Raw genomic sequence first — 23,616 nt, 5'->3', positions numbered from 1 at the left:
GGAGCCCGAGGGGCGGGACTAGCGGCACCCAGTGGGCGGGGCTGGTGGAGCGAGCCGGCGGCGGGTCCTCCAACCAATCGGGGAGCCCGAGGGGCGGGGCTTGCGGCACCCAGTGGGCGGGGCTGGAGGAGCGAGCCGGCGGCGTGTCCTCCAACCAATCAGGGAGCCCGAGGGGCGGGTACTTGCGCCGGCTGAGTGGAACAGAGGAGGCTGACGGGAGATTTAATTTAAATTGATTTAATTTCCCGCCTGCTCCAACCGCCCACCCTGCAACGTCACGACGTCGCCGGCGTGCACCGACTGACACTGAGCTCTGCACCAATGAGCGAGGGGAGGCGGAGCCTGGAGGACCGACCGAGGGGCTTTGGTCCTCCAATCAATCGCGGCGAAGGAGGAGGCGGGACCTGGGATGGGCCCGCCGCCATTTTGTAAAGGGGCCTGGTCAGGATCTGTGAGCCTGGGAAAGTTTATTTTTAATGTTCCTTTTTTTATTTTACAGAAGATACTTGTTTTAAACAGAGAAACATAGAAGATAGGAGCAGGAGTCGGCCATTCGGCCCCTTGAGCCTGCTCCACCATTCAATGCGATCGTGGCTGATCATAAAAAAAGCAGTTCGTTTTTAAATTGATGAAACAGAAACAAGAAACCCTGTGGAGCAAATGTGAGTAAAAATATTTTTTCTCCCTGAATTAATTTTTTTAATATTAATTTTCTGCGTTTTTAATTATTAATTTCAAGCACTTTAAGAGAATATGGGAGTGGTGGGGGTTCTCTTAAAGGGACAGGCGCTCTCTTTTTCTATGAGGTTTCATTAAAGGGACTGCGTCCCCGTGGATGACCGATTTTAATGGGATAGCGTCTCCCTTTATATAATGTATATTTAAGAGACTGACATTTAAAGTAGGGCAAATCCCCTGCTCCCGTGAGTGCTTGGTGAGAAATCAGGTGCTGTTTGCACTCGCCCCCTCCCAATTTTCTGCCAAGGGACAGAAAGCAGAGAGTAGTGGTGAACGGTTTCTTTTCAGACTGGAAGGAGGTAAACAGTGATGTTCCCCAGGGGTCGGTATTAGGATCAATGTTCCCTCTTTTTTTGAGGTGCGTGTCCCCTTTAACGGGCTGCACGACCCATTCAAATTTCCGCGCATGTGCGTTTATTCCACTTATAGGGCAGTGAGCCGGCTGCGCGGAACCTCCAGACCGCTGCGTGGCCGCGCAACTTAACGTGAACATTGATTCAGACCACTGCTTTTTTTTGATATATCTTAATGGAACAGAGGCGGCTGAGGGGAGACCTAATTGAGGTGTATAAAATAATGAGCGGCCGAGATTGAGTGGATAGGAAGGACCTATTTCCCTTAGCAGACAGATCAATAACCAGGGGGCAGAGATTTAAAGTAATTGGTTGGAGGTTTCGAGGGTGAGTTGAGCGGAACTTTCTTCACCCGGAGGGTGGTGAGGGTCTGGAACTCACTGCCTGAAAGGGTGGTAGAGGCAGAGACCCTAATCACATTTGAAAAGTACTTGGATGTGCACTTGGAAGTGCTGTAACCTACAGGGCTACGGACCAAGTGCTGGAAAGTGGGGTTAGGGAGGATAGCTCTTTGCCGGCCAGCACGGACACGATGGGCCGAATGGATTCCTTCTGTGCTGTAAATATCTATGATTCTATGAATTGTAGTTAAAGGGACAACCACCCCACAAACTCCATTCCCGAGCCACTGACTCCATCCCTCTCCCTAACATTTGTCTGAGGCCGAACATAGAAACATAGAAGATAGGAGCATTCGGCCCCTCGAGCCTGCTCCGCCATTTCATGAGATCATGGCTGATCATCCAAATTCAGTACCCTGTCGCTGCCTTCTCCCCATATCCCTTGATCCCTTTAGCCTTAAGAAATATATCTAACTCCTTCTTGAAGATATTTAATGAATTGGCCTCAACTGCCTTCTGTGGTAGAGAATGCCACAGGTTCACCACTCTCGGTGAAGAAATTCCTCCTCATCTCTGTCCTAAATGGCTTACCCCTTATCCTTAGACTGTGACCCCTGGTTCTGGACTCCCCGGCCATCGGGAACATCCTTCCTGCATCTAGTCTGTCTAGTCCTGTTAGAATTTTATAAGTTTCAATTAGATCCCCTCTCATTCTTCTAAACTCCAGCGAGTATAAGCCCAATCGACCCAATCTCTCCTCATACGTCATTCCTGCCATCCCAGGTATCAGTCTGGTGAATCTTCGCTGCACTTTCTCCATGGCAAGAACCTCCTTCCTCAGATAAGGCGACCAAAACTGCACACAATACTCAAGGTGTGGTCTCACCAAGGCCCTGTACAACTGCAGCAAGACATCCTTGTTCCTGTACGCAAACCCTCTTGCTACGAAGGCCAACATACCATTTGCCTTCTTAACCGCCTGCTGCACCTGCATGCTTACCTTCAGCGACTGGTGCACAAGGACACCCAGGTCTCATTGCACTTCCCCTTCTCCCAATCTATTGCCGTTCAGATAATAATCTGCCTTCCTGTTTTTGCCACCAAAATGGATAACCTCGCATTTATCTACATTGGGCAGATGCATGGCAGATGCAGTACAATCACCCAACTTGTCCAAATCATACTGGAGTTTCTCTACATCCTCCTCACAGCACACACGCCCACCCAGCTTTGTGTCATCTGCAAATTTGGAGATATTACATCTAGTTCCCTCGTCTAGATCATTAATATATATTGTGAATAGCTGGGGTCAAAGGACCGATCCCTGCGGTACCCCACTAGTCACTGCCTGCCACTCGGATAAAGACCCGTTTATTCCAACTCTTTGCTTCCTGTCTGCCAACCAGTTCTCTATCCAAGTCAGTACCTTACCCCCAATCCCATGTGCCTTAACTTTACACGCTAATCTCTTATGTGGGACCTTATCGAACAGGCTGGGGTTGTTTTCTTTGGAACAGAGGAGGCTGAGGGGAGACCTGATTGAGGTGTATAACACTATGAGGGGCCGAGAGAGAGTGGATAGGAAGGACCTATTTCCCTTGGCAGACAGATCAATAACCCGGGGGCACAGATTTAAAGTAATTGGATGGAGGTTTAGAGGGGAGTTGAGGAGAATGTTTTTCACCCAGAGGGTGGTGGGGGTCTGGAACTCACTGCCTGACAGGGTGGTAGAGGCAGAGACCCTCATCACATTTAAAAAGTACTTGGATGTGCACCTGAAGTGCTGTAACCTACAAGGCTACGGACCAAGAGCTGGAAAGTGGGATTAGGGTGAATAGCTCTTTGTCGGCCGGCACAGACATGATGGGCCAAATGGCCTCCTTCTGTGCCGTAAATATCCATGAGTCTATGAATTGTAGTTAAAGGGACAGACACCCCACAAACTCTGTTCCCGAGCCACTGACTCCATCCCTCTCCCGAACATTTGTCTGAGGCTGAACCACACTGTTCACAACCTTGGTGTCATATTTGACCCTGAAATGAGCTTCTGACCACATATCCACAGCATAACAAAGACTGCCTACTTCCACCTCGGTAACATCGCCCGTCTCCGCCCCTGCCTCAGCTCATCCGCTGCTGAAACCCTCACCCGGGCCTTTGTTACCTCTAGATTTGACTATTCCAACACACTCCTGGCTGGCCTCCCACATTCCAGCCCACGTCAACTTGAGGTCATCCAAAACTCGGCTGCCCGTGTCCTAACTCGCACCAAGACCCGTTCACCCATCACCCCTGTGCTCGCTGACCTACACTGGCACCCGGTTCAGCAACGCCTCAATTTAAAAATTCTCATCCTTGTTTTCAGAGGCCTCGCCCCCTCCCTATCTCTGTAACCTCCTCCAGCCCCACAACCACCAGAGATATCTGTGCTCCTCTAATTCTGGCCTCTCGAATATCCCTGATTATAATCACTCCACCATTGGTGGCCGTGCCTTCAGCCGCCTGGGCCCTAAGCTCTGGAATTCCCTCCCTAATCCTCTCCGCCTTGCTACCTCTCTTTCCTCCTTTAAGATGCTCCTTAAAACCTACCTCTTTGACCAAGCTTTTGGTCACCTGCCCTAATTTCTTGTTATGTGACTCGGTGTCATTTTTTTTGTCTTAGAACACTCCTGTGAAACGCCTTGGGATGTTTTAAAGGCGCTATATAAATACAAGTTGTTGTTGTTTCATTTTTTAAACATTTAACCGTTCTTGCAGTGACTGATGGCGGCTTTGCCTGGCTGAAGTTCTGGAGAGTCCAGAACCAGGGGTCACAGTCTCAGGATAAGGGGTGGGCCATTAAAGACTGAGGTGAGGAGGAATTTCTTCACTCAGAGGGTGGTGAATCTTTGGAATTCTCTGCCCCAGAGGGCTGTGGAGGCTCAGTCGATGAGTATATTCAAGGCGGAGATCGAAAGGTGTTTGGGCTCTCGGGGAATCGAGGGATATGGGGATCGGGCGGGAAAGTGGAGTTGGGGTCGATGATCTTATTCAATGGCGGAGCAGGCTCGAGGGGCCGAATGGCCGACTCCTGCTCCTATAGAATCAGAATGGTTACAGCACAGAAGGAGGCCATTCGGCCCGTCGAGCCCGTGCCCACTCTCAGCTAGTCCCACTCCCCGCCCTTTCCCCGTAACCCTGCACATTTCTTTCCTTCAGGTACTTATCCAATTCCCTTTTGAAAGCGGTGATTGAATCTGCCTCCACCACCCTTTCAGGCAGTGCATTCCAGATCCTAACCACTCACTGCGTAAAAAAGTTTTTCCTCATGTCGCCTTTGGACCTTCTGCCAATCACCTTAAATCTGTGTCCTCTGGTTCTCGACCCTTCTGCCAATGGGAACAGTTTCTCTCTATCTACTCTGTCCAGACCCCTCATGATTTTGAACACCTCGATCAAATCTCCTCTCAACCTTCTCTGCTCTAAGGAAAACAACCCCAGCTTCTCCAGTCTATCCACATCACTGAAGTCCCTCATCCCTGGAACCATTCTGGTAAATCTTTTCTGCACCCTCTCTAAGGCCTTCACATCCTTCCTAAAGTGCGGTGCCCAGAATTGGACACAATTCACCAGTTGAGGCCGAACCAGTGTTTTATAAAGGTTCATCATCACTTCCTTGCTTTTGGACTCTATGCCTCTATTTATGAAGCCCAGGATCCCGTATGCTTTTTTAACCGCTTTTTCAACCTGCCCTGCCACCTTCAACGATTTGTGCACACATACCCCCAGGTCTCTCTGTTCCTGCACCCCCTTTAGAATTGTACCCTTTAGTTTATATTGCCTCTCCTTGTTCTTCCTACCAAAATGTATCACTTTGCACGTTTCTGTGTTAAATTTCATCTGCCACATGTCCGCCCATTCCATTAAACATAGAAATATGGAAGATCGGAGCAGGAGTAGGCCATTCGGGCCCTCGAGCCTGCTCCGCCATTCAATGAGATCATGGCTGATCATCCAAATTCAGTACCCGGTCCCTGCTTTCTCCCCATATCCCTTGATCCCTTTAGCCTTAAGAAATATATCTAACTCCTTCTTGAATATATTTAATGAATTGGCCTCAACTGCCTTCTGTGATAGAGAATTCCACAGGTTCACCACTCTCTGGGTGAAGAAATTCCTCCTCATCTCAGTCCTAAATGGCTTACCCCTTACCCTTAGACTGTGACCCCTGGTTCTGGACTCCCCGACCATCAGGAACATCCTTCCTGCATCTAGTCTGTCTGGTCCTGTTAGAATTTTATAAGTTTCAATGAGATCCCCTCATTCTTCTAAACTCCAGTGAGTATAAGCCCAATCGACCCAATCTCTCCTCATATGTCATTCCTGCCATCCCAGGTATCAGCCTGGTGAATCTTCGCTGAACTCTCTCCGTGGCATGAACATCCTTCCTCAGATAAGGCGACCAAAACTGCACACAATACTCAAGGTGTGGCCTCACCAACTGCAGCAAGACATCCTTGTTCCTGTACTCGAACCCTCTCTATTAGCCTGTCTATGTCCTCTTGAAGTCTATCACTATCACCCTCACTGTTCACTATACTTCCAAGTTTTGTGTCATCTGCAAATTTTGAAATAGTGCCCTGTACACCCATGTCCAAGTCACTGATATATATCAACAAGGACAACTTGTATTTATATAGCGCCTTTAACGTAGTAAAACGTCCCAAGGCGCTGCACAGGAGTATTTTAAGACAAAAAAAATTTGACACCGAGCCACATAAGGAGAAATTAGGGCAGGTGACCAAAAGCTTGGTCAAAGAGGTAGGTTTTAAGGAGCGTCTTAAAGGAGGAAAGAGAGGTAGCGAGGCGGAGAGGTTGAGGCAGGGAATTCCAGAGCTCGGGGCCCCGGCAACAGAAGGCACGGCCACCAAAGGTTGAACGATTATAATCAGGGATTCTCAAGAGGGCAGAATTAGAGGAGCACAGATATCTCAGGGGGGTTGTGGGGCTGGAGAAGATTACAGAGATAGGGAGGGGCGAGGCCATTGAGGGATTTGAAAACAAGGATGAGAATTTTGAAATCAAGGCGCTGCTTAACCAGGAGCCAATATAGGTCAGCGAGCACAGGGGAGATGGGTGAACGGGACTTGGTGCGAGTTAGGACACGGGCAGCTGAGATTTGGATGACCTCAAGTTTACGTAGGGTGGAATGTGGGAGGCCGGCCAGGAGTGCGTTGGAATAGTCAAGTCTAGAGGTAACAAAGACATGGGTGAGGGTTCCAGCAGCGGATGAGCTGAGGCAGGGGCGGAGACGGGCGATGTTACCGAGGTGGAAGTAGGCGGTCTTTGTTGTACTGTGGATATGTGGCCGGAAGCTCATTTCAGGGTCAAATATGACACCAAGGTTGTGAACAGTGTGGTTCAGCCTCAGACAGATGTTAAGGAGAGGGATGGGGTCAGTGGCTCGGGAACAGAGTTTGTGGCAGGGGCCGAAAACAATGGCTTCAGTCTTCCCAATATTTAATTGGAGAAAATTTTTGCTCATCCAGAACATATCAAGAAAAGCAGTGGTCCTAGAACCGACCCCTGAGGAACGCCACTGTGTACCTTCCTCCAGTCCGAAAAACAACCGTTCACCACTACCCTCTGTTTCCTGTCACTGGGCCAATTTCATATCCATGCTGCCACGGTCCCTTTTATTAATGGGCTTCTCAGAAAAGTTGAAGCCCATGGCTGTGGCACTTTATCAAATGCCTTTTGGAAGTCCATGTACACCACAGCATAGAAACATAGAAGATAGGAGCAGGAGTAGGCCATTCGGCCCCTTGAGCCTGCTCTGCCATTCAATGAGATCATGGCTGTTCATCCAAATTCAGTACCCTGTCCCTGCCTTTTCCCCATATCCCTTGATCCCTTTAGCCTTAAGAAATATATCCAACTCCTTCTTGAATATATTTAATGAATTGGCCTCTACTGCCTTCTGTGGTAGAGAATTCCACAGGTTCACCACTCTCTGGGTGAAGAAATTCCTCCTCATCTCAGACCTAAATGGCTTACCCCTTATCCTTAGACTGTGACCCCTGGTTCTGGACTCCCTGGCCATCAGGAACATCCTTCCTGCATCTAGTCTGTCTAGTCCTGTTAGAATTTTATGAGTTTCAATGAGATCCCCTCTCATGCTTCTAAACTCCAGCGAGTATAAGCCCAATCGACCCAATGTCTCCTCCGACCAGAGCGGACCTGCGTGGGAACACTGAGCATCGGCTGCAGTGAGTGAGGAGCAGCCCGACCAGAGCGGGCCTGCGTGGGAACTCTGAGCATCGGCGGCAGTTTAAAATCAGCGGCAGTGAGTGAGGAGCAGCCCGACCAGAGCGGACCTGTGTGGGAACACTGAGCATCGGTGGCAGTTAAAACCGGCGGCAGTGAGTGAGGAGCAGCCCGACCAGAGCGGACCTGCGTGGGAACACTGAGCATCGGCGGCAGTTTAAAACCGGCGGCAGTGAGTGAGGAGCAGCCCGACCAGAGCGGACCTGCGTGGGAACACTGAGCATCGGCGGCAGTTTAAAATCGGCGGCAGCGAGCGAGGCGAGGCCCGACCAGTTCAACAGCAGGGTAGAGAGGTAAAAAGTAATCAAAGTGTGACATCACCAGGAAGCAGGTAAGTGATTGGTTGGTGAGTATTTCTCTTTTTTTTTAAACTTTAACTCTGGTTTATAGTTTCTAAGGTCTCTCTGGTGTAGCGGGGACTGTTGGTAAACCAGTTAACTGTAGTGTAATAGTGGGATTGATTGATTTAATTTAAATTCAATTAATTAAAGGGTAAGTCATGGCAGGACAGCCGGGCCCCGTGATATGCTCCTCCTGCAGTATGTGGGAACTCAGGGACACTTCCTGTGTCCCTGACAACTACATGTGCAGGAAGTGCATCCAGCTGCAGCTACTGACAGACCGCATTGCGGCGCTGGAGCTGCGATTGAATACATACTGGAGCGTTCACGATGCTCAGGACATCGTGAATAGCACATTTACGGAGTTGGACAGACCGCAGGTAGAGGTTGGACAGGAAGAAAGGGAACGGGTGACCAACAGGCAGAGTACTAGGCGCAGGCAGGTAGTGCAGGGGTCCCCTGTGGCCATCCCCCTCTCCAACAGATACACCACTTTGAGTACTGTTGGGGGGGATGGCTTATCAGAGGAAGGCAGCAGCAGCCAACTTCCTGGCACCAGGGGTGGCTCTGCTGCACAGAATGGGAGGAAAAAGAGGGGTAGAGCTATAGTAATAGGGGATTCAATTGTAAGGGGAAGAGATGGGCATTTCTGTGGCCGCAAACGAGACTCCCTGGTGCAAGGGTCATAGAGTCATAGAGTCATAGAGTTTTACAGCACAGAAAGAGGCCCTTCGGCCCATCGTGTCTGCGCCGCCCATCCATCCCTGTCCAGTCTAATCCCATTTTCCAGCATTTGGTCCATAGCCTTGTATGCAATGGCATTTCAAGTGCTCATCCAAATGCTTCTTGAATGTTGTGAGGGTTCCTGCCTCTACCACCCTTTTAGGCATTGAGTTCCACATTCCAACCACCCTCTGGGTGAAAAAGTTCCTCCTCAAATCCCCTCTAAATCTCCTGCCCCTTACCCTGAATCTATGCCCCCTTGTTATTGACCCCCCTACTAAGGGGAAAAGTTCCTCTTTGTCTACCCTATCTATGCCCCTCATCATTTTGTACACCTCAATCAGGTCCCCCCTCAGCCTTCTTTGCTCCAAGGAAAACAACCCCAGCCTGTTTAGTCTTTCTTCATAGCTGAGGCGCTCCATCCCAGGTAACATCCTGGTGAATCTTCTCTGCACCCTCTCCAAAGCAATCACATCCTTCCTATAGTGAGGCGACCAGAACTGCACACAGTACTCCAGCTGTGGCCTCACCAGCGTTTTGTACAGCTCCATCATAACCTGCCTGCTCTTATATTCTATGCCTCGGCTAATGAAGGCAAGTATCCCATATGCCTTTTTAACCACCTTGTCTACTTGTTCTGCTGCCTTCAGAGATCTATGTACATGTACACCGAGGTCCCTCTGACCCTCTGTACTTCCTAGGGTCCTACCACTCAGTGTGTATTCCCTTGCCTTATTTGTCCGTCCAAAATGCATCACCTCGCACTTTTCAGGGTTAAATTCCATTTGCCACTTTTCCGCCCATCTGACCAACCCGTCTATATCGTCCTGTAGCCTGAGGCTTTCCTCCTTGCAATTTACCACCCCACCAATTTTCGTGTCATCTGCAAACTTACTGATCATCCCTTTTACATTCTCATCCAAATCATTTATGTAGATCACAAACAACAAGGGACCCAGCACCGATCCCTGAGGTACCCCACTGGACACAGGCTTCCAGTCACAAAAGCAACCTTCGACCATCACCCTCTGCCTCCTGCCACTCAGCCAGTTTAGGATCCAACGCGCCAAGGCACCCTGGATCCCATGGGCTCTTACCTTCTTGACCAGTCCCCTATGCGGGACTTTGTCAAAAGCTTTACTGAAGTCCATGTAAACCACATCCACAGCATTTCCCTCATCCACCTCCCTAGTCACCCCCTCGAAAAATTCAATCAGATTTGTCAGACATGATTTACCCTTGACAAAGCCATGCTGACTATCCCCGCTTAATCCTTGCCTCTCCAAGTGGAGACTAATTTTGTCCCTCAGAATTTTTTCCAATAATTTCCCTACCACAGATGTTAGGCTCACTGGCCTGTAATTCCCTGGTTTATCCCTGCTACCCTTCTTGTATAATGGTACTACATTAGCTGTTCTCCAGTCCTCTGGTACATCCCCTGTGGCCAGAGAGGTTCTGAAAATTTGTGTCAGAGCCCCTGCAATCTCCTCCTTTGCCTCACACAGCAGCCTGGGATACATCTCGTCCGGGCCTGGGGATTTATCCACTTTTTGGCCTGCTAAAACCGCTAGCACCTCCTCCCTCTCGATGCTAATATGTTCAAGTATGTCACAATCCCCTTGCCTGATTTCTATGTCTGCATCGTCTTTCTCCATAGTGAACACAGATGCAAAAAATTCATTTAAAACCCCGCCTACATCATCTGGCTCTACACACAGATTGCCACTTTGGTCCCTAATGGGCCCTACCCTTTCCCTGGTTATCCTCTTGCCCTTAATATACTTATAAAACATCTTAGGATTTTCCTTTATTTTGCTCGCCAGTGTTATTTCATGGCCCCTCCTCGCCCTCCTAATTTCTTTTTTAAGTATGCCCCTGCACTTTTTATACTCCTCTAGGGCTTCTTCCGTCTTTAGTCTTTTGTAACTGCCAAAAGCCCCCCTTTTATTTCTAATGCATTTTTGTATCTCCCTTGTCATCCAAGGCTCCCTTTGCTTGTTGGTCCCACCCTTGACCTTTACAGGAACATGTTGGCGCTGTACTCTCTCTATTTCCCTTCTGAAAGTCTCCCACTGTTTTGATGTGGATTTTCCTATAAGTAGCTGCTCCCAGTCCACTTTGGCCAGATCCTGCCTTATCATATTAAAATCGGCCTTCCCCCAATTTAGAACCCTTATTTCCGGGCCGTCTTTGTCTTTTTCCATGACCACCTTAAATCTCACCGAATTATGGTCACTGTCGCCAAAATGCTCTCCGACTGATACTTCCACCACTTGCCCGGCTACATTCCCCAGAATTAGGTCCAGTACCGCCCCCTCTCTTGTAGGACTTTCTACATGTTGGCTCAAAAAGCTCTCCTGGATGCACTTTAAGAATTCTGCACCCTCTAAGCCTTTCACACTCTGACTATCCCAATTTATATTGGGGAAGTTGAAATCCCCCACTATTATTACCCTATTATTTTCACACTTCTCTGAGATTTGCCTACATATCTGTTCCTCTATCTCCCCCTGACTGTTTGGGGGCCTATAGTACACTCCCAGCAAAGTGCTTGCTCCCTTTTTGTTTTTAAGTTCTACCCATATGGCCTCATTTGAGGAACCCGCTAATGTATCATCCCTCCTTACAGCAGTAATTGACTCCTTAATTAATATTGCAACACCCCCTCCCCTTTTAAACCCCCCTCTGTCTCGCCTGAAGATTCTATACCCCGGAATATTGAGCTGCCAGTCCTGACCCTCCCTCAACCATGTCTCCGTGATGGCAACAATATCGTACTCCCATGTGTTCAACAACAACTTCTGTCTCCGAGCGGCTGCAGAACATCTTCAAAGGGGAGGGTGAACAGCCAGTTGTCATGGTGCATATAGGCACCAACGATATAGGTAAAAAGTGGGATGAGGTCCTAAAAGCGGAATATAGGGAGTTAGGAGATAAATTAAAAAACAGGACCTCAAAGGTAGTAATCTCAGGATTGCTACCAGTGCCACGTGCTAGTCAGAGTAGAAATAGAAGGATACTTCAGATGAATACGTGGCTAGAGGAATGGTGCCAGGGGGAGGGATTCAAGTTCCTGGGACATTGGAACCGGTTCTGGGGGAGGTGGGACCAGTTCAAACCGGACGGTTTGCACCTGGGCAGGGCTGGAACCAATGTCCTAGGGGGAGTGTTTGCTAATGCTGTGGGGGAGGGTTTAAACTAAAATGGCAGGGGGTTAGGAACCTGAGCAGGGAGACAGAGGAAAGGGAAACAAGGATAAAAGCAAAAGATAGGAAGGAGAAAAACAAAAGTGGCAGTCAGAGAAATCAACAGTTTAAATCAAACATGGCCACAGTAAATAATAATTCCAATAGGTCTATGAGCGTTAAAAAAACAAGCCTGAAGGCTTTGGCCTAGAAATTGAGTTGGCGCCGCGCCAGGGCTTTAGCGCCGGAAATTTAGCGCCGGCGCTAAGTCCCCCTGCGCGCGCCAAAAATTCAGTAGCACCGCGCCCAGACGGCTGCCAGCGCTACTGGCGGGCATGAGCGCCTCCCAATGGGTGCTGACTGCCGCATTGCGGCGCTAATCCGGCACTGCGGGACCCGATGCAGTGCAGCAGGCTGGGGAAGTGCAGGCCTCCTCCTTCAGTTAAGGAGGAGCTGCCTGCACCCGCCCGCTGTCCGTTCAAATATTGAAAAAAATGAGCCCGGCACCTCGGACAAGTGCCGGGCTTGCAGGCCAGACGCATCTGTTCCGCGGGGGGGGGGTGGAGGAGTCCGGGGAGGGAGGTGCGGGCAGGCGGCCGGCGGGAAAGCGGCCGGCCGCCGCGCGACCTTAATGCGCCGGCGCTAACTCGGGGAAGACTCGGTTGAAAAAATCTTAGTTGCGGCTGCCACGGGCGAGGCGGCCGCAACTCAATTTCGGCGCTGGGGCCCGTCACCACGGCAACCGGGACGCTGCGCACACCGATGACGTCATCGGTGCCGGCGCAGCGCAACCGGTGTAACGCCGACGGAAGGGCCCCACTGAATTTTCAAACTGGCCATAACTGCGGCGCTAGGCCCTCCAGCGCCCCAAATGGGGCGCTAAGCCTACTGAATTTTCAGCCCAGGGTGTCTTAATGCGAGGAGCATTTGTAATAAGGTGGATGAATTGGCTGCGCAAATAGAAGTAAACAAATACGATTTGGTTGGGAAACAGAAACGTGGCTCAAGGAAGGCCAGGACTGGGAACTCAACATCCAGGGGTATTCGATATTCAGGAAAGATAGGCAAAAAGGAAAGGGAGGTGGGGTAGCTGTGGTAAACCACGTTCACTATCGTATCACTGTTAGTAGTTAGCACTGTTCACCACTGTTCGTTATAACTGTATCACTGACCACTATTGTATCACGGTACGAGGTCGCCTCTTGCCACACTGCTATACCTGGGATGACCACTGCCGACTCCGCCTTGGCTCCACCCACCAGGCCAGGTATAAAGGTGAGCGACTGGCTGGTATTCCTCCTGCTTGGATCGGATCACCCACGAGAGTGGGCTCTGTTATTTAGTCAATAAAAACCTTTAGTCACCTTCGTAACTCTTCGCCTTTTATTGGAGGAATTGATAGGTATATCAATTTTATTGACTAAATTTAATGATGTCCGACAACGAGTCACAACCGGCGGAGGAGCCACCAGCGCAGCTCCCAGGAGCACAGCCACACCAGCCAGCTTGGCTGCGAGCCCTCAGACCGCCGTACCTGGACCTGAACCCACGAGCAGCAAACTCAGCCGCAGACTTTAAACACTGGCTGGTCTGCTTCGAATCATACCTGAGAGAATCCAGCGTCCCTCAGGCATCCAAACTAAGTGTCCTGCAGGCACAACTGAGCCCGAGAGTATACACTCTCATCGAGGACATGACTACCTACGAGACCGCCATCAACCTGCTGAAACAGAAGTACCGGACCCCGGTAAACTACATGTACGCTAGGCACCTCCTAAGATCACGGCCGCAACAGCCAGGAGAATCAGTAGCCGAATTCTCACAGGCGCTATATGCACTCGCCAGGAACTGTGAGTTTAAATCGGTGTCGGCAGCCGAAAATACTGAAGATAATATCCGCGACGCATTCCTGAAAGGCCTACGGTCCGAGTACTCACGGCAAAGACTGCTGGAAGCTAAACACCTCAGCATGGAAAAAGCTGAAGCCCTCGCTATCTCCCTGGAAGTGGCCCACCAAGATCAGGAAGCATTCACCAGGTACTGCTCGCGACCCTGGGACTCGGGCCCGACCCCTACCACAGCACCCTTCCCAGCGCCGCCCCCGGGACCTACCTCTGCGTCGGCGTCCCGGACCCGACCGGCCCCGCCACCCCCGGCACCAGCCCCGACATCGGGCATCCGCGATCGGGCCGCCGGCTGTTTTTTTTGTGGCCAGGAGAAGCACCCGAGGTCGCGCTGCCCAGCCAAGAACTCCATATGTAAAACCTGCCTGAAGAAAGGCCACTTCTCCAAGGCCTGCAGGAGCGGATCCTCAGAGGCCAGCAGTGCCGCATGCGAACTATGGGGGCGGCCATCTTCGTTTAGGGCAACTGAGGCCAGCATCCCCACACATGAGTCATGGGGGCGGCCATCTTTGTTTAGGGCAACTGAGGCCAGCATCCCCACACATGAGTCATGGGGGCGGCCATCTTTGTTTAGGGCAACTGAGGCCAGCATCCCCACACATGAGTCATGGGGGCGGCCATCTTTGATTAAGGCAACCGACCCCAATAGTGCCTCATGGGGCCCTACCTCGTGGGAGACGCCATTTTACTCACCACGCCCGACCGCCTCGCCCGCAGATGACAATGACTCGCTCAGCTACACACTAGCTTCCGTCACCCTGGACCAAGCCCGCCCGCACCATCTGTCCAAGTCAATGATGGACATCAAAGTGAACGGCCACGCCACGACCTGCCTGTTCGACAGCGGAAGCACGGAGAGCTTCATCCACCCAGACACGGTGAGCCACTACTCCCTCTCTGTCCTACCAACGCGCAGCCGAATCTCGATGGCATCGAGGTCCCACGCCACGGACATCAGCGGCTACTGTGTCGTGACCCTGTCGGTTAAGGGCACGGAGTATAAAAACTTTAAACTCCTCGTCCTCCCCCATCTCTGCGCTGCCGTCCTACTAGGGCTGGACTTCCAATCCCACCTCCAAAGCGTAACCCTAGCATACGGTGGACCCCTCCCCCCACTCACAGTCAACAACCAGCAAACGTTAAACCGCCCACCGCGTAACACCTGCAGCCTCTCCACCCTCAAGGTCCCGCCACCCTCTCTGTTTGCTAACCTTACCCCTGACTGCAAACCCGTCGCTACCAAAAGCAGGCGGTATAGCGCCGGGGACAGAGCCTTCATTAGCTCTGAGGTGCGGCGCCTCCTGAAAGAGGGCATTATCGAGGGGAGCAGCAGCCCCTGGCGTGCCCAGGTCGTAGTCGTAAAGACCGGCGATAAAAACCGCCTGGTCATCGACTACAGCCAGACCATAAACAGATATACCCAGCTGGACGCATACCCCCTCCCCCGCATATCTGACATGGTCAATCAGATTGCACAGTATAAAGTATTCTCGACCATCGACCTGAAGTCGGCCTACCACCAACTCCCTATCCACCCTGAGGACCGCCAGTATACCGCCTTCGAGGCGAATGGGCGCCTATACCACTTCCTTAGGGTCCCCTTCGGTGTCACTAATGGGGTCTCGGTCTTCCAAAGGGAGATGGACCAGATGGTTGACCAGAACGAACTGCAGGCTACATTCCCCTACCTAGATAACGTCACTATCTGCGGCCGCGACCGGCAGGAACATGACGCGAATCTGGAGAAATTCCTCCGTACGGCCCAACGGCTGAACCTCACCTACAATAAGGAGAAATGCGTGTTTAACACCACGCGCCTTGCCATCCTCGGCTGCGTAGTGGAGAACGGAATCATCGGCCCCGACCCAGAAAGAATGCGCCCCCTCATGGAGCTACCCCTCCCCCACTGCCCTAAAGCACTTAGGAGAACCCTGGGGCTTTTCGCCTACTATGCCCAATGGGTACCCAATTACGCGGACAAAGCCAGACCCCTCCTGAAAGCCACTTCCTTCCCCCTCACGGAGGAGGCGTGCGCGGCCTTCTCCCTCATTAAGGGAGACATAGCCAAGGCCACGATGCACGCAGTGGACGAGTCCATCCCCTTTCAGGTGGAGAGCGACGCATCCGACTTCGCCTTAGCCGCCACCCTAAACCAGGAGGGGAGGCCAGTGGCCTTCTTCTCAAGGACCCTACAGGGCCCCGAGATCCGACATTCGTCGGTCGAGAAAGAGGCCCAGGCGATCGTGGAGGCAGTACGGCGCTGGAGGCACTACCTGGCAGGCAAACGATTTACCCTCCTCACCGACCAGCGTTCGGTGGCTTTCATGTTTAATAACAAGCTGAAGGGCAAAATCAAGAATGACAAGATTTTGAGATGGAGAATCGAGCTCTCCACCTACGATTATGAGATCTTGTACCGGCCAGGCAAGCTGAACGAATCCCCTGATGCCCTTTCACGAATGACATGCGCCAGCGCGCATATCGATAGGCTTCAGACCCTCCACGACCAGCTCTGCCACCCCGGAGTCACCAGACTCTACCATTTCATTAAGGCCCGCAACCTGACCTACTCCATCGAGGAGGTCAGGACCATGACCAGGAACTGCCAGACCTGTGCGGAGTGCAAACCGCACTTCTATAGGCCGGACCGAGCAAGCCTGATCAAGGCCACCCGCCCCTTCGAGCGCCTGAGCATCGACTTTAAGGGGCCCCTCCCGTCCTCTGACCGTAATGTGTACTTCCTCAACATCGTTGATGAGTACTCCCGTTTCCCCTTTGCCTTCCCCTGCCCCGACATGACCAGTAGCACGGTCATTAAGTGCCTGAATGCCCTCTTCGCCTTGTTCGGGTTCCCGAACTATATACACAGCGACCGGGGCTCCTCCTTCATGAGCGAGGAACTCCGGCAATTCCTCCTAGAGAGAGGTATTGCAGCAAGCAGGACCACCAGCTACAACCCCAGAGGTAACGGTCAGGTGGAAAGAGAGAACGCGACGGTATGGAAGGCCGTCCTCTTAGCCTTAAAGTCTAAGGGCCTCCCAACCTCCCGCTGGCAAGAAGTCCTCCCGACAGCGCTGCACTCCATCCGGTCATTACTTTGCACGGCCACTAACACCACCCCCCATGAACGAATGTTCGTTTTCCCCAGGAAGTCGACTACGGGAACCACTCTACCAACCTGGCTGACCGCCCCGGGGCCGGTCTGGCTGCGGAAACACGTGAGGACCCATAAAACGGACCCCCTGGTCGAGAGGGTGAACCTCCTGCACGCCAACCCCCAGTACGCCTACGTGGCGTACCCAGACGGGCGGGAGGACACTGTCTCCCTACGAGACCTCGCACCCTCAGCCGATCCGGAAACACCGCCACCACCCCCCCCAACCTCAGTCCAGGTAGACGGCATGCCGGAACCCCACGAGCCCTCGCCGACCACGCAAACACCAGCATCAACACCGGATAAGGCACCAGCACCGGATAAGGCAACACCACCGCTGCGGCGATCGGAGAGGCTTACGAAGCCTCCGGACAGACTGACCTACCAGAATTGGTAGTACACTTCACCCCGCCGGACTTAATTCTAAACAAGGGGTGAATGTGGTAAACCACGTTCACTATCGTATCACTGTTAGTAGTTAGCACTGTTCACCACTGTTCGTTATAACTGTATCACTGACCACTATTGTATCACGGTACGAGGTCGCCTCTTGCCACACTGCTATACCTGGGATGACCACTGCCGACTCCGCCTTGGCTCCACCCACCAGGCCAGGTATAAAGGTGAGCGACTGGCTGGTATTCCTCCTGCTTGGATCGGATCACCCACGAGAGTGGGCTCTGTTATTTAGTCAATAAAAACCTTTAGTCACCTTCGTAACTCTTCGCCTTTTATTGGAGGAATTGATAGGTATATCAGTAGCATTACTGGTTAAAGAAGGGATTAACACAATTGTAATGAAGGATATTAGCTCTGATGAGGTGGAATCTGTATGGGTAGAATTGAGAAATACTAAGGGGAAAAAAACGTTAGTGGGAGTGGTTTATAGACCTCCAAACAGTAAGGTGGAGGTTGGGGATGGCATTAAAAGAGAAATTAAAGAAGCGTGCAATAAGGGCACAGCAGTCATCATGGGTGACTTTAATCGACATATAGATTGGGCCAACCAAATGAGTAACAATACTGTGGAGGAGGAATTCCTGGTGTGTTTACGGGATGGTTTCCTGGACCAATATGTCGAGGAACCAACCAGAGATCAGGCCATCTTAGACTGGGTATTATGTAACGAGAAAGGATTAATTAGCAATCTTGTTGTACGAGGCCCCTTGTGTCGGAGCGATCATAATATGATCGAATTCTTCATTAAGATGGAGAATGAAGTAGTTGACTCGGAGACTAGGGTCCTCAATTTAAATAAAGGAAACTACAATGGCCTGAGGAGCGAGTTGGGTAGGATTGATTGGGGAATGGCACTCAAAGGGTTGACGGTGGATAGGCAATGGCAAACATTCAAAGACCGAATGGATGAACTACAGAATTTGTTCATCCCAGTTTGGCATAAAAATAAAACAAAAAAAGTGACCCAACCGTGGCTAACAAGGGAAATTAGGGATAGCATAAGGTCCAAGGAGAGGGCTTATAAATTGGCCAGAAAAAGCAATAATCCTGAGGATTGGGAGCAGTTTAGGATTCAACAAAGGAGGACAAAGGGATTAATTAAGAAAGGGAAAATAGAATATGAGAGTAAGCTTGCAGGGAACATAAAAACTGACTGTAAAAGCTTTTATAGATATGTGAAGAGAAAAAGATTGGTGAAGTCAAGCGTAGGTCCCTTGCAGTCAGAATCGGGGGAATTTATAATGGGGAACAAAGAAATGGCTGACCAACTAAATACATATTTTGGTTCTGTCTTCACAAAGGAGGACACAAATAACCTTCCAGAGATGCCGGGGAACATAGGGTCTGATGAAAGGGTGGAACTGAAAGAAATCAGTATTTGTAGGGAAATGGTGTTAGGAAAATTGATGGGCCTGAAGGCCGATAAATCCCCAGGGCCTGATAATCTACATCCCAGGGTACTTAAGGAAGTGGCCCTAGAAATAGTAGATGCATTGCTGGTCATCTTCCAGAACTCGATAGACTCTGGAACGGTACCCATGGATTGGCGGGTAGCTAATGTTACCCCACTATTCAAAAAAGGTGGCAGAGAAAAGGCGGGGAATTATAGACCGGTAAGCTTGACATCGGTAGTGGGGAAAATGCTAGAGTCCATTATAAAAGATGTAATAGCAGAGCACTTGGAAAGCAGTGACTGGATCGGACAAAGTCAACATGGATTTACAAAAGGTAAATCATGCTTGACTAATCTACTGGAATTTTTTGAGGATGTAACTGGTGAAATAGATAAGGGAGAACCAGTGGATGTGGTGTATTTGAACTTTCAGAAGGCTTTCGATAAGGTCCCGCATTAGAGATTAGCGTGCAAAATTAAGGCACATGGGATTGGGGGCAAGGTATTGACTTGGATAGAGAACTGGTTGGCGGACAGAAAGCAAAGAGTTGGAATAAATGGGTTGTTTTCCGAGTGGCAGGCAGTGACTAGTGGGGTACCGCAAGGATCGGTCCTAGGACCCCAGCTGTTCACAATATATATTAATGATCTGGACGAGGGAATTGGATGTAATATCTCCAAATTTGCAGACGACTCAAAGCTGGGTGGGAGGGTATGCTGTGAGGAGGATGTCGAGAAACTCCAGTACGGGTTAGGTTGATTGGCTATGATAAATTAACCCTTAGTGTTAGGGGGATTAAATACGTGGGGTTACAGGGATAGGGTGGGATATGTGTTGGTGTAGGGGTTACGGGGATCGGGTGGGATATGTGTCGGTGCAGGCTCGATGGGCCGAAATGGCCTCTATCTGCACTGTGGGGTTTCTGTGATTCTGTGATTCTGTGATTTGGACAGGTTGGGTGATTGGGCAGAAACATGGCAAATGCACTATAATGTGGATAAATGCGAGGTTATCCACTTTGGTGGCAAAAACAGGAAGGCAGATTATTATTTGAATGGTAATAGATTGGGAGAAGGGGAAGTGCAAAGAGACCTGGGTGTTCTTGTGCACCAGTCGCTGAAGGTAAGCATGCAGGTGCAGCAGGCGGTATGTTGGCCTTCGTAGCAAGAGGGTTCAAGTACAAGAACAAGGATGTCTTGCTGCAGTTGTACAGGGCCTTGGTGAGACCACACCTTGAGTATTGTGTGCAGTTTTGGTCACCTTACCTGAGGAAGGACGTTCTTGCCATGGAAGGAGTGCAGTGAAGATTCACCAGGCTGATACCTGGGATGGCAGGAATGACGTATGAGGAGAGGTTGTGTCGATTGGGCTTATACTCACTGGAGTTTAGAAGATTGAGAGGGGATCTCATCAAAACCTATAAAATTCTGTCAGTCCTGGACAGACTAGATGCAGGAAGGATGTTTATGATGGCCGGGGAGTCCAGAATCAGGGGTCATAGTCTAAGGAGAAGGGGTAAGCCATTTAGGACTGAAACATAGAAGATAGGAGCAGGAGTAGGCCATTCGGCCCTTCGAGCCTGCTCTGCCATTCAACGAGATCATGGCTGATCATCCAAACCCTACACCGACAGCCATCCCACCTAAGCCCTATCCCCGTAACCCCGTAACCCCACGTATTTAATCCCCCCTAACACTAAGGGCCAGTTTTTATCATGGCCAATCAACCTAACCCGCACACCAGAGAGTGGTGAACCTGTGGAATTCTCTGCCACAGAGGGCGGTGGAGGCCAGTTCATTAAGTCTATTCAAGAAAGAGTTGGATATATTTCTTAAGGCTAAAGGGTCAAGGGATATGGGGAGAAGGCAGGGACAGGGTACTGAAATTGGATGGTCAGCCATGATCTCATTGAATGGCGGAGCAGGCTCGAAGGGCCGAATGGCCGACTCCTGCTCCTATCTTCTATGTTTCTAAAGACCTGATAATGGAAGTATTTGAAATAATTATCTCGATGAAAGAAATAGTGCAAGGTATGTTAGTAACAAGAGATTAAATCAACTAGACCATCAAGCTCAGAAATTACTACAACAAAGATCAGAACATTTCAAAGGTTATCATGTGCAGTCCGTGTGGAGGAGTTTTACTAAATCGAATCCACAAAGGGTTAAATGATACAGATAAGAGATTTCAAAACTTATGCAAGATAGTTCTATAAAGCTATGGTTCAAAGGAATTGCAGCTGAGTGTGCTCTTTTGCGTTAACAAATAAACTGTAGCTTAACTTAAAACATTAAAGGAAACTTAATAATTCAATTAACATTTCATTACCTGTGGTGATAAGCACTCCAGTCCCTGCGGTGTGCAGATGAGTTTACTCTTTTGTAGGGACCATAAACAAATAAACGTTAACTTAAAAAACCATTAAATGAAACTTAACAAATTAAATTAAAATTTCATTGGCCGGGGTGATGATGCACTCCAGTCCCCGCAGTGCCCACCGGTCGCGGAAGGCCTCGAGCCTGCCGGGGGACACCGCGTGCTCCATCTCCAGGGCCACCGGAAGAGAGGCAGGCAGTCGGGCCGAACGACCCCCTCGACCGCCCACTGCCTGGACCAGTTGATGGCAGTTGAGTGTAAGTGAGACCCTACAGTTCAGTCTATGACACCCACAAGTCGTGTACTCAAACGGAGCAAGCTTGGGGTTTGATGTGGTAGAAGGCGAACGAGATGAGAACAGAAATAATCTAGAGTAAGAAAAGGCCCAAGAATTAAACAGCCTGGAACAGAACATCAATTCGTCTTCTCTTATCATGGAGAAATCATATATTTGACACACTGTGTGTTTGAAACAAAGCTTATTTATTCACTGAAATAACAACAGAAAAAGCTGGAAATACTCAGCAGGCCAGGCAGCATCCGTGGAGAGAGAAACAGAGTTAACGTTTCAGGTCTGGGACCCTTCATCAGAACTGGAAAAAGCTGGAGATGTAACAGATATTACTAAGGTAAGAGGCAGGAAAGTTATCCTGGGTGGATCTGAAACAGGAAGGGTGGAAGTTCAGTTGGAATCCACGTGGAATAAGTTGGAACCGGAGACAGTTGCTGAGGAAAGAGATGTGGCTGTGAAACTGAGTCTTGGAAAATGTTGCAAATGGGGATGGCAAAATCATACAGCATGAAAAATGGGAGTAAGGGTTAAAGTCTGAAATTGTTGAACTCAATGCTGAGTCCAGAAGGCTGTAACGTGCCTAATTGAAAGATGAGGTGCTGTTCCTTGAGCTTTATTTATTCACTATTTAAACAGAATATTAATCTCCAGTGCAGATACAGGAGTTATTAAGATCAGCAGAAAAAAACCATGACTACTAGAATGAACATGGTTCAGTCCTCAATCTGATCACAGTAAATCATGTTCCATTCACTAATCTGGCCTTTTACCCAGCATTCCCCACGGTGGACCACGTGCCGCACCCAGACTACAAGAGCCCAGCGCGTAGGCGCAGGAGGGGGTCGGTATATTGAGCATGCGCAGTGTGTTACTGGAGATGGAGAGGGGCTGAAGCCGGGAGCGCGATGGTGCAGCGGGTAAAAATCGCGACCAAGCCCCCAATAATAAGCTGAAGATCCCGTGTTTGCAGTTGCGGGGATTTCTTCCCCTTATAGGCCCAGGTTAACAACAGCCATCTTTGTAAAGGAGGGTGGAAAGTTTCAATGCGACGTCACCCTATGCCTGAGCCAAAGAGCCATCTTTGTAAAGGAGAGCGGAAAGTTTCAATGCGACGTCACCCTATGCCTGAGATAAAGAGCCTTGTGTCCAATGCGGGGAATAAAGGCCCACAGCCTCCCCTGGCCCCGGGCCCTGAACAAGGGACTGGAGAAACTCGCTGTCCTGCGGATCAGACAATCAGCCGGCGCTAGTCCCACCCCTCGGGCTCCCCGATTGGTTGGAGGACCCGCCGCCGGCTCGCTCCTCCAGCCCCGCCCACTGGATGGCACTAGTCCCGCCCCTCGGGCTCCCCGATTGGTTGGAGGACCCGCCGCCGGCTCGCTCCTCCAGCCCCGCCCACTGGGTGCTGCAAGCCCCGCCCCTTGGGCTCCCCGATTGGTTGGAGGACCCGCCGCCGGCTCGCTACTCCAGCCCCTCCCCGCTCGCTCCCTATTGGTGGGAAGCTGCCGTCAATCAGGCCGCGGGCCCGGGTGATGTGTCCCCGAGGAGATCACATGCACTGTCCAAGTGCCGCCGCTCGGTCCGGGGCCTCGCGGACTCTGAGGTTTTTCTATTTCCCTCTATTCTCTCCCGATCCACCCCGCGCCATTCTCCACCCAATCGGAGCGGAGAAAACTCACTTCGCGTCACCGATCGCGACTCTGGAACCGACACCAAGGCCTTTCCCCGGAATGGCCCCGCGCCGACTCCGTCCGGCAGGATCCGAGTGCGCAGGCGCAGCTCCGAGTGGGGGGGAGGGGGGCTGGTCTCCTCTGGGCATGCGCGGTTGTTGCCCTTGGTGACCGGAAGGGGTCGCTGTGCCGGACTCGGCCCAAACCGCTGCGCCGAATGCGCATGCGCGGGCTCTCGGCTGTCAATCAACCAACCACCAGAAGAGGTCGCTGGTGAGACCATTGAAGGAAGAAAGACTTGCATTTATATAGCGCCTTTCACCACCACCGGACGTCCCAAAGTACTTTACAGCCAATGAAGTACTTTTGCAGTGTAGTCA

General features: G+C 50.7%; 1 long non-coding RNA gene across 1 annotated transcript in view; it reads left to right on the top strand.

The window, feature by feature from the left end:
• Positions 1 to 404: 404 nt before the first annotated feature.
• LOC147096405 (uncharacterized) overlaps positions 405 to 23,616 on the top strand; it is a 35,113-nt gene continuing 11,901 nt past the window's right edge. The window contains exon 1 of the long non-coding RNA XR_015074903.1: positions 405 to 662. This is a non-coding gene — a long non-coding RNA (uncharacterized LOC147096405). The remainder of the gene's footprint in view (positions 663 to 23,616) is intronic.

This window comes from Somniosus microcephalus, unplaced genomic scaffold (assembly GCF_052327205.1).
Source record: "Somniosus microcephalus isolate GS21.2 unplaced genomic scaffold, FLI_Smic_1.0 unresolved_chr1, whole genome shotgun sequence".
Taxonomy (NCBI): domain Eukaryota; kingdom Metazoa; phylum Chordata; class Chondrichthyes; order Squaliformes; family Somniosidae; genus Somniosus; species Somniosus microcephalus.
The sequence above is the reverse complement of the archived record's forward strand: the minus strand, read 5'-3'. Positions and strand labels throughout refer to the sequence as shown.